This window comes from Macrotis lagotis, chromosome 5 (assembly GCF_037893015.1).
Source record: "Macrotis lagotis isolate mMagLag1 chromosome 5, bilby.v1.9.chrom.fasta, whole genome shotgun sequence".
NCBI classification, from domain to species: Eukaryota; Metazoa; Chordata; class Mammalia; order Peramelemorphia; family Peramelidae; genus Macrotis; species Macrotis lagotis.
The window spans coordinates 56,634,617-56,650,088 of record NC_133662.1 but is presented as its reverse complement, the minus strand read 5'-3'; the positions used below and the strand labels follow the sequence as shown (position 1 = coordinate 56,650,088).

At 34.8% G+C, this 15,472-nt stretch overlaps 1 protein-coding gene across 5 annotated transcripts in view; it reads right to left on the bottom strand.

Annotated features, from left to right (window-relative positions):
• FAM135A (family with sequence similarity 135 member A) overlaps nt 1–15,472 on the bottom strand; it is a 115,881-nt gene that overhangs the window by 70,346 nt on the left and 30,063 nt on the right. The window lies entirely within an intron of this gene.

Here is a 15,472-nt window from a genome sequence, read left to right as displayed (position 1 = left end):
CATATTCTCACTGCAGTCATTTATTTCAGTACAAAATATTTGTTAAAAAGTACTACTACAAGTCACCTGAATGAAAAAACCAGATTCAGAGATTAGAAGTCACTGTGTAACCCAATATGTTCTATTGACTTGTTATATAACTTTTCATTTAATCCAGTCTTTCAAATCTTGCTTGCACAGAATATTACATCCTAAAATTAGTTGGGAGCCATTCTAGAAGTAATTTGGTCTTTTTATTTTAGAAATAAGGAAACTGAGGGCACAAAGTTAGTTGAATGTTGGAGCTAGGATTCTAATTCATAAGATCTGTAATTTTTCCTACCATTCTACATTATACTTTTATGTTAAGTAGTTCCAAACAATATGAAGATTAAATAAATGTAAAAATTATTATTATTATTATTATTATTGAAGCTTTGTGAAAAAGGTGTGAATGAAAAAGGAAAAAGGAATAACAATAGATGGGACAGTTGATAAGTAGGTTATCTTGATCCATTGCAAGACTTAAACTCTGTTCTTAGTTAGATGGAGCTGAAGCGACCATCAAATTGTTGCTTAAACTTTGGGTCCAAATTCAGGAAGAAAGTTCAGAACTACTAGCGGAGAGAGAGACTAAAGACGTTTTGGAGCAGTTCAAGAGAAGAGGCAGGAAAAACTAAGTGTTCAAGTGTTTTCAGAATTAAGTTTGTTCAACTGTTCAAACTGGAAATTACATATATAAAGCATGACCATATTCACTTACAGAAGAATGGTAAAAATGTTCACTTATAATAAGTCTGCTTTTACCCCCACTTCCATGTCACTCACTGCTAACTATCCATGAGTCAATGAATATATAGGTAATGAATAAATCAACAGGCATTTATGTCTCATTTTGTCAAGTGCAGGGGATATAAGGAAAGCAAAAAGGGAATAGTTCTAACCCTAAAGAAGTTTAAATTCCAATGGACAGGTTACTTAACTACCATGATCTCATCTGTTAAAAAATAATAATATTTACACTACTTATCTCATTGGGCTGTTAGAAGTATAAAGCTAAAATGCTTAACTTAAAATACTATACAAATTTAAGTCATTAATATTACTTAACAAATATTTTAAAATACATGCTACTATATAATAATGAATCTTCTCCAATTCTAAATTTATATGTAATATATGTTGATTTAGTTAAGTACATATAATAGAGATAAAGCATTTTATGAATAATTTATTTTTCCTGGCACAGAAATACTTCTAAGACCCTTGCAAATTCTTAAATTGCTACTCTTTTAGTAGACATTAAAAAAAAAAGATGATAATAAAATAATTTAGATCATGAATTCAAACTTTTCTCATGATAAGACTGTTTACTTGGAGATGAATTTTTTTAAAATGTAGCGCACACACACACACACACACACACACACACACAAGTTATACCTACGTGTCTCTGCACGTACAGTAGGTACAGGCATAATGAACTGATTTTTGGAGGAAAAGAATCTCCAAATCTTTATTTTAAAACATTTTCCTCATCTTTAAATTTGGAGAGTTAAAAAGAAATACAAATATGACAGGATTTCATAACTTTTTTTTTTTAGCATTTTGGTGAAAACTGTGGCTCCCCTCTAAAAAAGAAGTAAATGCTAATTTTCAGTTAGAGACTGTAGAAAATAAAATTGAATTTTTTTCTTATCCAGGTTTAAAAACTGCCTAAAATAAGACATTCCCCTTCCCCCTACAATTATTCCCAAGTTAAGAATCCCTAATGTGGGTCAAAAGCATTTTTCCATTTCTTTATAACTAAAAATGAACCTTCCTTGAATGGATAATTTACAAAATTAGAGTACTCATTCCAAATTTATAAATCTGTACTTTTAGGATAACATTTAGAAGATAAACAATATTGCCTGATAATGAAAAAACAGAACTCTTATTATTGTCACTAGTATCTAACAAGTTTTTTTTTTTGGTTTTTGTAAGGCAATGGGGTTAAGTGACTTGCCCAAGGCCACACAACTAGGTAATTATTAAGTGTCTGAGACCAGATTTGAACCCAGGTACTCCTGACTCCAGGGCCGGTGCTTTATCCACAGTACCACCTAGCCACCCCCTTGTCTAACAAGTTTTTACAATTAACCTCAGTGCTAGGCAACTTTTTAGGACTATAAATTGCAGATGGTACAATACTACACAGGTAGTCAAAGTTTCTTCATTTGGGAATTTCCTCTACCAGCGAAATATTTCTAACCTTTTTCAATCAAAGCATGGATTGAGTATATGATGACTTTGGTTTCAGCATGAAAAGAAACTATTACCATAGCTAATCTGTGATTTGCATTTTTATATTGTTTTCTATAATGAAATACACCTAGCATTTACTAAATGACAACTAAGTACAAGAAATAGTGTTAGGTGCTTAAGATATAAAAATAAAAATGAAATATCTCCTGCCTTCAAGCAGCTTCCATCCTACTTAGAGAATTTATTGGGTTTTTTTTTAATCCCTACTATATTTTTGTATACAAAGAAAGGACTTATTCATCTTATAATTTTTAACAATCTTGCCCTTATAAAAAAATACAGAGTAAAACAACTTCTAGGTTACTTGCCCTAAATTATTTAAAATTTTTCTGTTGGGGCAGCTAGGTGGCGCAATGGATAAAATCCAACCTCATTCACTTAATAATTGCCTAGCTATGTGATCATGGTTAAGTCACTTAACCCCACTTCCTTGCCAAAAAAATTTTTTTTTCTCTGAAGACAAAGAAGTTAAAGTCACTTAAATGTTATTATTGCTCATTATTTGTATTACATCAAGAAATTGATTTCTAACAAATTTTTTGCCTGTTTATAAATTTCTATTTATATAATACACTTAAATGTTCTTCACAAATCTAAGAAGCAGGAATTAATTTTAAATTAAAATATTCATTTAAATTAAATTAAGTATATGCTATACCACAGTCGATGAAAAACTAAATGAAGAATAGTATAATAGATTTGCAAACATAAATTCATTTTTTCTGGATGGGTCTTTTCTAACCACTATAAATAAAAAAATCATTAAGCATTTAACATTTAAAATTACTAATCAGAAATTCTGAATCATTCCAGTGAAAAAATGACAAAACAGGTATTTTCTCTAATTTCTACAATCTCTTAAAGCTCTCTAAAACATAAAGAACTGTTTCTACAATCTAGGGCACCAAGAATATAAAAGAGGTGTTTTTTTAAAAATCCCAAACCCGAGAATTCATGATCACTAGCTCTAAAACACCCCTACTCTACGTCTCTTCTTTCAAAGCCCCCTGTATGTTCTTTTCATAGTGGCAAAGAACTGGAAGTTGAAGGCAAATTATGGTATATGAATGTAAAGGAGTACTACTATTCTTTAAGAAATCATGAGCATGGGGTGGCTAGGTGGCACAGTGGATAGAGTACTGGTCTTGGAGTCAGGAGTACCTGGGTTCCAACCTCAGACACTTAATAATTACCTAGCTGTGTGGCCTTGGGCAAGCCACTTAACCCATTGCCTTGAAAAATCTAAAAAAAAAAAAAGAAAAAAAAAAAGATCATGAGCATGCAGACTTCAGAAAAGCCTGGAAAGACTTGCATGAGTTAATGCTGAGTGAAGTGAGCAGAATCAGAACATTGTACACATTAACAGCAATACTGAATGATAATCAACTACGATGGACTTAGCTCAGAGTTCCTGATCAAGGACAATGCTAAAAGACTCTGGATGCCAACAACATCCAGACTAAAGCATACTATTCTCATTTTGTAAACTTGTTTTATGTTTTTTTTCTTTCCCATGTTTTTCCTCTTTAGTTCTAACTCTTCTTCCACATCAAGACTAATAAGGAAATATGCTAAACATGATTGAATATGTATAATCTATCAGATTATTCATTGACATGGGGAGGAGGAAGGGATATAGAAAAATGTGGAATTCAAAAGCTTACAAAAAGATTAATGTTGAAAACTATCTTTGAATGTATTGGGAAAAAAATTAAATAACATTCGAAACAAACAAAACCCCTGCACTCTATTTCCCTCACTCTCTCGTCCAGTGAGGTGGAGAACCCAGCTCTAGGCTGTGGGAATTTGCTCAGATTACAGGCTTTCAAGAGCAAAAGCTCTCCTAGGAGTAGAAACACCAGTGCTGCCAAATTCTTACAGATGCTGGTCTAGAGACATGAGAAAGTGAGGGAATAGGACAGGCTACCAGGAAGGGATCAGATATGGATGAACATTCAATCAAGTTTGAGGGAAACAGTGCAGAACCCATCTTTGGTCAGTTCTACCCATGCCAAAGTTGGGGGTGGGAAGAGCTCTAGGTAATTGATAAATTGATAAATTTTGAGATCTAGCTCCCAAGGAAACCACAATCAGAGGGGAGTCCAGAAATGCATGATAAGGAAAATAAGGGGAAAAAAGACTAAAAGTACCAAGGATTTAGAAAGAGGAAAATTCAAAACCTGAAAAATCAAAATGAAAAATAGTAACAGAAAAAAATACAGGTTTTAAATCTAGTAAACAAGTTCAGACATCTACAAATAACTAAAATCATTCAATACTTGGTGAAACAGAGGACCCTGTGGCATTTGAGAAGAACATAGGAACAACACACTGTTCCTAAGTGGTTTAAAAGAGAAATAAGAATTATGAGAGCATAATTTTAGTCCTGAACAGCAAAAATAATGAGTAGAGTAGAAAAACTCCAATAAGCAATAGCAAGTTTTACCAAAGGGATAAAAGAATGAACAATAGACTGGAAATGCAAATACACAAAAGTGAAGAACAACCTAAAGGAGAAACAAAAAAAAAACACAATAAAATTAAAAGAAAATATATTCACAATGCAAGCAAAACATACTGAATTCAAAGATACATAGAACAAATCTAAGGATTATGGTGCTACCAGAAAAAAAATGACAGAACAAAAATAAAAATAAAAAAATCTTAACAATGTAATGAAGGAAATAATAGAAGAAAATTGCCCCAAACTTCTGAACATAAAAAAATGAAACCCCAATTGAAAGAATTTACAGATTACTTCCAGAAAAACAAAAACTATTTAAAACTAAGGCTACAAGTGCCAAGACACAAAGTGGTTAAATTGAATAATATAATTCAAAAACACTAAGTTCTGCATGCCATGAGAAGAAAGACCCTAGATAGAAAGGAAAAGACATTTAATTAACATGAGGCAATTCTGTGTCCTTCAGAAAAAGAAGTAAATGGAATAAAGCACAGGAGTTCAAGATGCAACCCAGAGCAACCCAACCTATGAAATGAGATGAGGTGCTAGAAGTATAGAAAGAGAAGACAAAGGACAGTCTTTGAATTTAACCTAAGATGGTGGGAGTATGTGATAAGGATGATGATTTAACAAAGGAGAACAAGAAGTTAGAAATATAGAAGACCCCAAGAGTCATAGTCAGGAAAATCCAGAGTAGAAGGAGTATCTAGGAGAAGTGTCAAATATTGACACTAAAAAGAATGAAAACTAAAAAAAAAAGTCTATCACATTTGAGAACATTGGTAACTTTGTGGAGAATGGTTTTATTTGAGTGATGAAGCTGGAAAATTCTGAGGAGTTAAGGAATGAGTGGTGACCAAGGTAAGACAGGGAATGCAGAATATATATAGCATGGGGTATGGCACAGACGAGTGAAATTTCTTAAAAGACTGAGCAGATGTGGGTAAATTTGAGGACAAAGAGGGAAAGAGTACATAGACAGGGTGAAGGTTAGAGATAGAAGTATGACTAAGGGGTTAATCTGAAGACTGGTCTCTCTTTTTTTTTTTAGTTTTTTTTGCAAGGCAATGGGGTTAAGTGATTTGCCCAAGGCCACACAGCTAGGTAATTATTAAGTGTCTGAGACCAGATTTGAACCCAGGTACTCCTGACTCCAGGGCCGGTGCTTTATCCACTGTGCCACCTAGCTGACCCAGATAATCTGAAGACTGGAAGAGGGTGAGATGAAGGACAAATATAGAGGATTATATCTTGATAGGAAGGACCACCTCATTAGAGTTTGAAAGAAAGAAAAAGTGGGTAATAATCACAAAAAGGTTTTTTAAGAACACAAGTAGAGAAGGTAACTCACAGTGAATGACCTCAATTTTTTCAGTAAAGTGAGGGGTATACAATAAATTCATGTAATGTTGACAGCAACAGAAATAGATTCCTTAAAAATGGTCTGTAAAATATAACTTTTACATAAATAATTTTCATTTCTGAGACTTTCATTTACAAAATTAGAAAAAAAAGTTCTTTTAAAGCAAGTTTCATGGGAATGTTACTGGAATGGGATGATGTCAGAAGATCAAAGAAAGAGGCTAAAGAAGACTAAAAAAAAACTAGATGCAATGTCAAAGAGAATCAAAAAGTTGGTCTTTTTCTCACTTCTATTTCTCATTCAACAACTGGCTGAGTCAAGGAGCAGTTGCAAAGATAAGCCACATTCTTATCAGTGACTAAGTCACAGTCAATACTGATATTATTAAAGTACCTTATGATACCACCACATTCATCTTAGAAGACTATTATAGCTCCTTTCCACCAAAAATGACTCCTTATTTGACATTCAGAAATAATATTCATCTGCTTTTCAAAAAGAAATAACTTAAAAATAACTTTTATAAATTTTTAAATTTCTCTTTCTCAATACTTGGTGAGGTTGAGTTTTTCAGACAACTAACTCTTAAATTTCATTATATATTATATATAGAGAGAGAGCCCAGTATTCTATTAAGTTTTTTTAGTTTCTAACTGTTTTCGATTCCTCTCAATTTTGCAAAAGAAATTAGGATGCAATCTGCCTTTATTCAAGTCATTGATAAAATGTTAAGCAGCCAGAGCCAAATATAAGTTCCCACTGATACCAAAGTGAAGAACTCTTTTAAAATTCTAATGAGTTGATCCTTCTTACCAAAGTGTACTGTCAAACCCATAATGTAAATAAGATTCTAAAAGTAATTATTCAAGTATTTCTGAATCCATCTAAAATAATATTGTCTAAGTCCACTCCCTTCTTTTTTTGTCAATAATAATAATACAGAATTCTTTATCAAACGCTCCATTAAAAAGGTAGGTAAACTACAATTCTACTGATCTACTGTTTAGGAAACCTTAATCTGTTGCTGGAAAATCAATATTAGTTCTTTGTGATCACCACCCTCCCATTCTAATTATTAGCCATTTCTCTAAAAATGCATTCTAGAATTTTGCCAGGAATTGAAGGTCAAACTCAATTATAGTTTAATGGCAATTCCTTCCTTCTCTAAGACTGTGTGTTTGTGTGTGTGTGTGTGTGTGTGTGTGTGTGTGTGTAAAAATGAGAATAATATATGCTCTTCTCCAATAACATGATATCTATTCAATTGTCCTTTTTTTTAGGTTTTTTTTTTTTGCAAGGCAAACGGGATTAAGTGTCTTGCCCAAGGCCACACAGCTAGGTAATTATTAAGTGTCTGAGACCAGATTTGAACCTAGGTACTCCTGACTCCAGGGCCGGTGCTTTATCCACTGCCACCTAGCCACCCACTAATTGTCCTTTTTCTTTCAAATGTCACTAATAATGGCTTAGTAGTCATTTGTCAGTTTTTCAATATGTGAAGATACATGTCATCTGAGTCTGGTATCTTCTCTCACTTTTCTTGGATATCAACTCCCTATTAGTAACTTTTGTAATGTCTATTCCAATCTAAATGTCCTTCTTTGCCAAAAAAAAAAAAATAATTGCCTTTGTTGTCAATGATTACTTTCCCATCTACCTTTCTATTAGTAGCCATTAGTAGAGTAACTGACCAATTTTTTTCAAGGAGTTAACCATATTTTACCTCCCTTGAAAATTACAAATTTATGGCCTCTCACCATTGTTCAATTGGGAAGTCTTAAAGATATGCGTTAATTCCTTACATGCTCTGGATGGCAGGTATGTTAACTAAACATTCTCCCCATTCCCTCCCCCCCCCCTTTCTTAATGAGCTCAGTTCCTAGTTCCAGCTTCCTCTCCAATTTATCTCCTGTTTCACTCTAAAGGATTTTAACATATATATGCTGATGTTTTTTCAAATATAGTTTGTAAAATATACTTAATATTACCAGTTTCCCAAATTACTCAACTCTTACAAACTGTTCTCTCCACTCTATCTCTCTTATTACTTACAAGGATTTTAATCTTGCCATAATCTATAAATCCATGATCCATAACACTTTTAAGTTTCAGAAAACACCAAAATTTCTTAATCTCATCATAATCTATTGCATTTCCATTTCGTTCTTTGTTATATATTCCTCCTAAATCTACTCTTCACCCTTATCATACCTTTCTTAGCAAAACCCATGTGTTAGCTAAACTCTTATTCCTTCCCAATATCTATCTCCTGGTAAACCAATTCAACACTATCCTATCCTCTTTTCTCAAATTCTTTGTCCCCTTTGTCTTACTGATTATTATGCTTTGCTTAACTCCAATCCTGGATGACTCCCACCATCTGCCCCCATTCACATATAGCTGAATAGAACTAGAGAAATTATTAAACTGTATAGGTTCCAAATTTCTTTTCTCCTTAAGCCTTCCATTCTCACTCTTCCTCAGCTATAACCTCATTTCAAGTTGTACTGAGGTCATTTGTTGCAAATTCCCTCTTTTCCCTTCTTTATAATCTCACATCAACATGACAGTATTACAAAATGATTTCCTCCTTTGTTTGAGTCCAATAATATGGAACTTGCCAAGGCCAAAACCTAGATGTCCACTGCTCATCTCAATCTTCTCTAGTTGGTTGTTCCTTATCTAATGTCTTCTTCCCTGCTGCCTACAAATGTATACAGAGAAACTCCAATTTTAAAAAGTCCTCATTTCATCCTATTATGCCTAATAGTTATCATTCTACTTCTGTCTCTATTTTTCTCAGTATATAAGCCTTGGTGCATTCTCTCTTGTTCTCATTGTCTTCTAGACTAACAATCTGGCTTCTTGAACTGAAATTGCCTTCTCCCAAAGTTACCAATGATATTTTAATAGTCAAATGAAATAATGTGGTCTTAATTCTCAAAATCTTTTTTAACTTGTTTAAGGCAATTTCTATGGAGAAGAAGCCAGTCACTCTCACCAATTGTCACCTAATGGGTAGGCAAGCCTGTTCAGCTAAAGTAGCTAAGGGAGAGAAAAGAGGTGCTATAAAAGAGGTTCTATGTACCAGGACAGGCAAACTACTTTCATTATCTAAACAGACTCTAAAAGAAATATAATCCAGGATTATGAACCAAAGAATCTTCAAAGTAATAGTGACCCTCAGGTTATTAGTCATGGTTCTAGTCTGGGTTCTGATGCAAATGAGGGAAGTAATGGATTTAGTGATGGAAAACTGCCCTGATATCATGGAACCAAAGGGCAAAATTGTTACTGAAAGAATACATCAATCACCTCTGGAAAGAGATCCTAAAATGAAAACACCAAGGAATGTTGTGGTCAAATTCCAGAACTATCAGATAAAAGAGAAAATCCTGCAAGCAGCCAGAAGGAAACAATTTAGATGCCAAGGAGCCATAGTAAGGATTACACAGGACCTGGCTGCATCAACATTAAAGGATCAAAGGGCCTGGAATGAGATATTCTGAAGAGCAAAGGAGCTTGGAATACAGCCAAGAATCCACTACTCAGCAAAGCTGAGTCTTCTCTTACAGGAGGAAAAGATGGACATTTATTGAAATGGGAGACTTCCAACATTTCCTGATGAAAAGCCCAAAGCTTAATAGAAAATTTGGACATCAAACAGGAGGTTCAAGAGACACATGAAAAGGTTAAAAAAAAAAGAGGGGGTAAAGGAAAAAAAAACTGCTATCCAATAAGATGAAACTGGCTATATACCCACTTGGGAGAAAGGTTCTCATAACTCTTGAGAATTGTAACTCTATTAGAGAGAATATACTTAGCCAGAAGTGATGGACATTCATGACTTTTCTGTGACTCAGAGAGAATGATTTAAAAACTACACCAAGGGGGACAAGAAGGAGATGGGAAGAGGAAGGAGACTGAATGGGGTAAATCTCATTACATTAAGATGTACAAAAGACCTATCATAATAGAGGGGATGAAGGGAGAAGCTGAGAACCACCTGAATTTGAATTTTCTTCTTCTCATCAGACCTGGCTTAAAGTTAACTTAAAAAACACTCATTTAAGTTAAGAAACTTATCTTACCTTTCAAGTATTAAAAGGGGGGGGGGAAGGGGAGGGAGGAGATGGGGAGAGTGAGAAAAAGTGGAACTAACAAGGAAGGGAAGGAAGAAGGGGAAAAGGGAAAGGGGAAAGAAAGGGGAGGGGGGTTGACATAGGAGGGCAAATACACTGAAGGTGGTGGTATCCAGAAGCAAAATACTGGGGAATATGGATAAAGAGAAAAAAGGGGGAAAAATACAAACAGAGGGAAGACAGCATGGAGGGCAATAAAGAGTTGGTAATCATAACTCTGAATGTGAATGGGATGAACTCTCCCTTAGAATGTAAGCGAATAGAAGGATATGGTTTCTCTCTTATCACATTCAGCTTGGATTGGAGTATACCATGCAGATGTTGTAGGGACTGGTTGGGCTGCCTTCTGGGGGGCGGGAGAGGGAGGGAAGGAAGATAGGGGGATTGCAAAACTCAAAATAAATTAAATTAGGTTCTCTGGCTCAAATATCTTCTCACTCCAATTCATCCTCTACACTAATGAAAAAGTGATTTCCCCAAATCATAGATGTGATCATATCACCCCCTCTCAACCAATAAATTACAATAGTTCCCTATTTTTTCTAAGTACAAATATAAATTCCTGTTTAGTATTTAAAGGTCTTCATAATCTAATCCTTTCCCTCTTTTTCACATCTTGAAATGTATTTACTTCCCTCTACAAGTGTCTAAGTATTACTTACTATTTTTCACATGACTCCATTTCTGCACTATGAATCTTTGCACAGACTGTCCACCAAGTCTGTAAAGTTCTCTCTCCTAACTTTCCTCTTCTTAGAAACCCTAACCTTGAAATCAATGGCTTTTAATTATAAAGAAATCATTTATTCTTTAAACCTCATTGCTTTCCATCTCTCTCTTCTTCACTATTGTCTTCTGCTTTAGTATGTTTGGATTCTCAATCTGTTTTTTTCTCTCACACTGTTGGAGAAACAATAATGATTCAAGTTTTTCTATTCTACAAATTATTCTTGCTGAGTAGGCCATAAATTCTCGTATTTTTTTCTCTTCTAACTTCTTTCAATATTATGAATTCTCCTTTGACAATTCTAGAATATTCTGCTACAATAATTTCACAGGCTCCTGGGAATTCACAGGGTTCTGTTTCACAGCAATTTCCTTTACCTTGTAAGCATTATTTGAAGAGATTTATAATCTTTTGGATGCTTTTGTATTCATTTTCCCTACTAATACATTCTATGTTGACTTACTTCTTTTTGTACTAGGTTGTTAATTGAATTTTCTTCCTCTTGAAATTTTTGGTGGAATTAACATTTTTTCTTTTTGTTCACTAGCACTTATTGTCACATCTTCCTCTCTGAAGTAAGGTATATATTCCCTACAAGCTGGTCAGCATTGTTGTCTTAGTCTCCTCCCACTTCAGAAATTTATTTTTTCACTGACTTCAGTTTCTGCCCTGAAGAAGCTTTAGGGGACTAGAATGGCCTTAGTTGGATTTCAGACCCCCTTATTTTTTAGGTCCAGTGCAGCTATACACAGACATTTTCTCCATTTCCTTCATCTCTTTAGTTTGATTTGAACTCAGGTACTCCTGACTGCAGGGCCAGTGCTCTATCCACTGCACCACCTAGCTGCCCCTAGTTTATGTACTCTTACAAAATCCATAGGTAAGTAATGAAAGGATAGGAATTCCTCTAGTCTCTCAAAAAGAGAGGGGATTAGAGAAGAATAATATAAAAGCAAAGAGATGGAAGAATAGAGAAAAGAGAGGTGAAGGACAGTAGCCCAGAATGGGAAAGGAAAGGGTATTACAGTGGCAAGTAGGTGGTACAATGGATGGAGCACTGACCCTGGAATCAAGAGGACCTGAGTTCAAATGCAAACTTAGACACTTAATAATTACCTAGCTGCATATCCTTGGACAAGTCACTTAACCTTGCAAAAAAGGGAGGGTATTACTAACGAACAATGGCTTGGAAGAGGAACTGGGCCTTTGAGGTAAGAAAAGGGGAGCTTCATCCAAGAAGAAACTGATCTTGCTTAGGGAAAGAGTTGGCTCTCCCTGAAAAAGGATTCCATCCTAAAAGAAGGAATGTATAAAACCCTAAGGGCAACTAACACCCAAGAGTTCTACTGAGGACACAGAAATAAATGATGATGTTTATCCTTCATTTTTGAAGAAGACCATGATAACAGGGAGGTGAACAAGCTTGTGAACTGGATTCGAGTGAGGGTGGTGTAGGGCTATCTAGGTCCAAAGACCAGATATAAATTGGAATGACTGGAGATGGCCCTGGATATAAGGCAATCAAGATTAAGCAACTTGCTCAGGGTCACATAGCTAGTAAGTTATCAAATATCTGAAATCCAGGCCTCCTGACTCCAAGGCCAGTGCACTTTCCATTGTACCACTCAGCTGTCACACATAGAAATTAAGAGATAATAGCATGGCTTTAAAGAATGGAAATTGCTTATGTATAAAACTAGACTAGAGTTGGAATCCCAAAAGGTCTGGGTCAAAGTGACTTCTGCTATGTAATATGAGATATAGACCATCTGCTTGACAATTCTTCTCTATTAAAGTGATTTTCTATTGTTTTCATTACCAAGGTAGTAACAGAAATGAAACAGAAGGGGGAGTTCAAGTTTTACCCTTTAAACAGAAAGATAAAGAAAATGAAACAAATATAGCTTTCAAATTGTTGTCTTTCATTTTTTGAAGACTATGACATCAGGAAGATGATGTTTTGAGATTTGAATGAGGGGGTGCTGTGCTGTCACTAGCCTCACTTGTTCTTCCATAACTATCTAGGTTCAGAGACCAGATATGAATCAGGACACACTAAGCAAACTTACCTAAGGTCATATAGCTAATTATTATCAAGCATCTGGGACTGGATTTGAACTCTGGTCTTCCTGACTCCATGGTTGGGCTGGTACTCTATCTACAGTACCACCTAGCTGCTAAAGTTAACCCCATTATAAAAGTCAATTAAAAGTTTACTACAAAGTTACAAGAATACATTATTTTATTTTTCAATTTGTCATTGGTAAATCTATTTGTGACAACTGAATTCATACAAAACAATATAAACTTAAGATTTAATTTCTAATTTCCTAACTAAATGAAAAATTTCCTTTAAGTCTATTACCAAGTACTTTTTGTTACTAGATCCAAGAAGTGAGACTAACAAGTTAATGAACAAAAGGAACAGAAACTGGGTGCTTCAAGTAGGACTCATATCATCTTTTAGAAACCACAGTGTAGTCAACATAATGTAGAATCATAGTAACTGTAGCTTAAATGAAAAGAGCCTAGACAGGATTTTCCACAGGCAGCATTTTGATGTTAGCAAACAAAATTCACAACAGACTGGAAAGAAAAAAAAAAGCAATGAGGACACAGAAAAAGAAAAGTTCTGAGCAAGAGCATAATGAAACAGTTTTAAGACTTTTAAGCACTAGCTTAATTGGGTTGGGGAAAAAGAAAGACAGAGAGGAAAAACTGGTAAATAAAAGAGAAATTTAAGATTTAAATTCAAACAACATAAAAGAAAGTAAGTAAACAGGAGGCAGATAGGAAAAAAGATAGTGGGAATAAAGAAGCATGTAATTAAGAACACTAGTTTTCCTACAGATCTTCCAACAACTGCCATTTTCCTTTTTTTTGTCATCTTTATCTGATGGAGAGGTTTTTATGTCCTGTTAACTTTATTGAAGCTCATGTGTCTCAATTACTTGCTTTCCTTTTTTGTCTGGGGTTTTTTGAAGGAAACCTCTCATGCTACCTATATCCAGGGATAATTTATGCCTTTGATTTCTTTCTCTTGTCTTAATGAAACCTGGTGATGAATTTAGGATGTTTCTCAGATGGGAACTTTAAAGTCTGTATCAGAACATATAACTGAAAGTTCTACCAGAACTTGAATCGTAATGGCATAGCCTTCAAGTCCATGTCTGATGAAGTTATAAATGAAATAATTATGGATCTATCATAGTCAACTGTATTTACATTTCATATTCCATTAGTTTATAAGCAACTTTGGAAGGCCTGGACCATTTCTTTTTTTCTTTTCTTTTTTTTAAAGTTTTTGCAAGGCAAATGGAGTTAAGTGGCTTGCCCAAGGCCACACAGCTAGGTAATTATTGTCTGAAGCCGGATTTGAACTCAGGTACTACTTACTCCAGGGTAGGTGCTCTATCCACTGTGCCACCAAGCCACCCCCAGCAGCCCCCCTGGACCATTTCTTAATTAACCTTTGAACTCTCTCAAAAGCCAAGAACAGAGTACTACATCCAGTAGGTACTTAACAAATGTTTCCTCAACTCTGTTTTATCTTGGATTTGTTAGCAACTGAATAGTGTGCTTAAAGAGAACTCCCTTAATGGTAAACAGAACAAAGACATGCCTTCTACCTCCAGCTTAGCTCTCCAGGGTCTCTGGCCCTCTAGCCCCCTCCCCATCCTAGGCTGGGGGCAGGGGTCCTTACTCTTCTTTGATTGTAAAGGTCAGAGGTGACAGTTCAGATCATGGCTCCTGATAGTCAAGGTTATTTAAGGAAGACCATAGGCTTCCATCTTCAGGAGCCTAACTCTCTAGGTTCAAGAGTAACTCCAGCTTCTTAATTCTCAACTCAGAGGAAATATCATTAAATATGTTTGTTAATCTGATTCCATTTTACTGCAATAAAAACAATAATATTTATTTAGTTCTTTAAAGTTTATAGAGTTTTACATTTGTTCTTAATTAATCACCATTGACTTTCATACCATCTCTTTCCCTTTTGTGACTAAACTACTTGAGAAGGCTATTCCACAACAGGTAGACTTCCATTCCTCTTCCTCTCTTCTAAAATCTCTACAATCTATGATCCTCTCACTTTGAAATTATCAATGATGCCTTAATTGCCAAATCTAAGAGCCTTTTATTACTTTTCATTCTTTTTGAACTCTTTGAAGACTGTGACACTGTTGATCAACCTCTCCTGATTCGTAAGTTCTTTTCTAGATTTATGTGATACTACACTATCCTTGTTTTCTTCCTACCTATCTGACCATTCCTTTTTTAGTTTCCATTACTGGATCTTTGTCCAGGTCATTGTCAGGATACTGTAGGTGTCCTAAAACCCTGACTTAGGAGTTTTTTTCTTTTTCACCTCTATATTATTTCACTTGGTGGTCTCCTCAGCTCCTATGCATTTAAATATCTTTTCTATACTGATGGTTCTCAAATCTATTTGTCCAGTCCTAATTTCTCTCTCTTGATCACCAATTTCC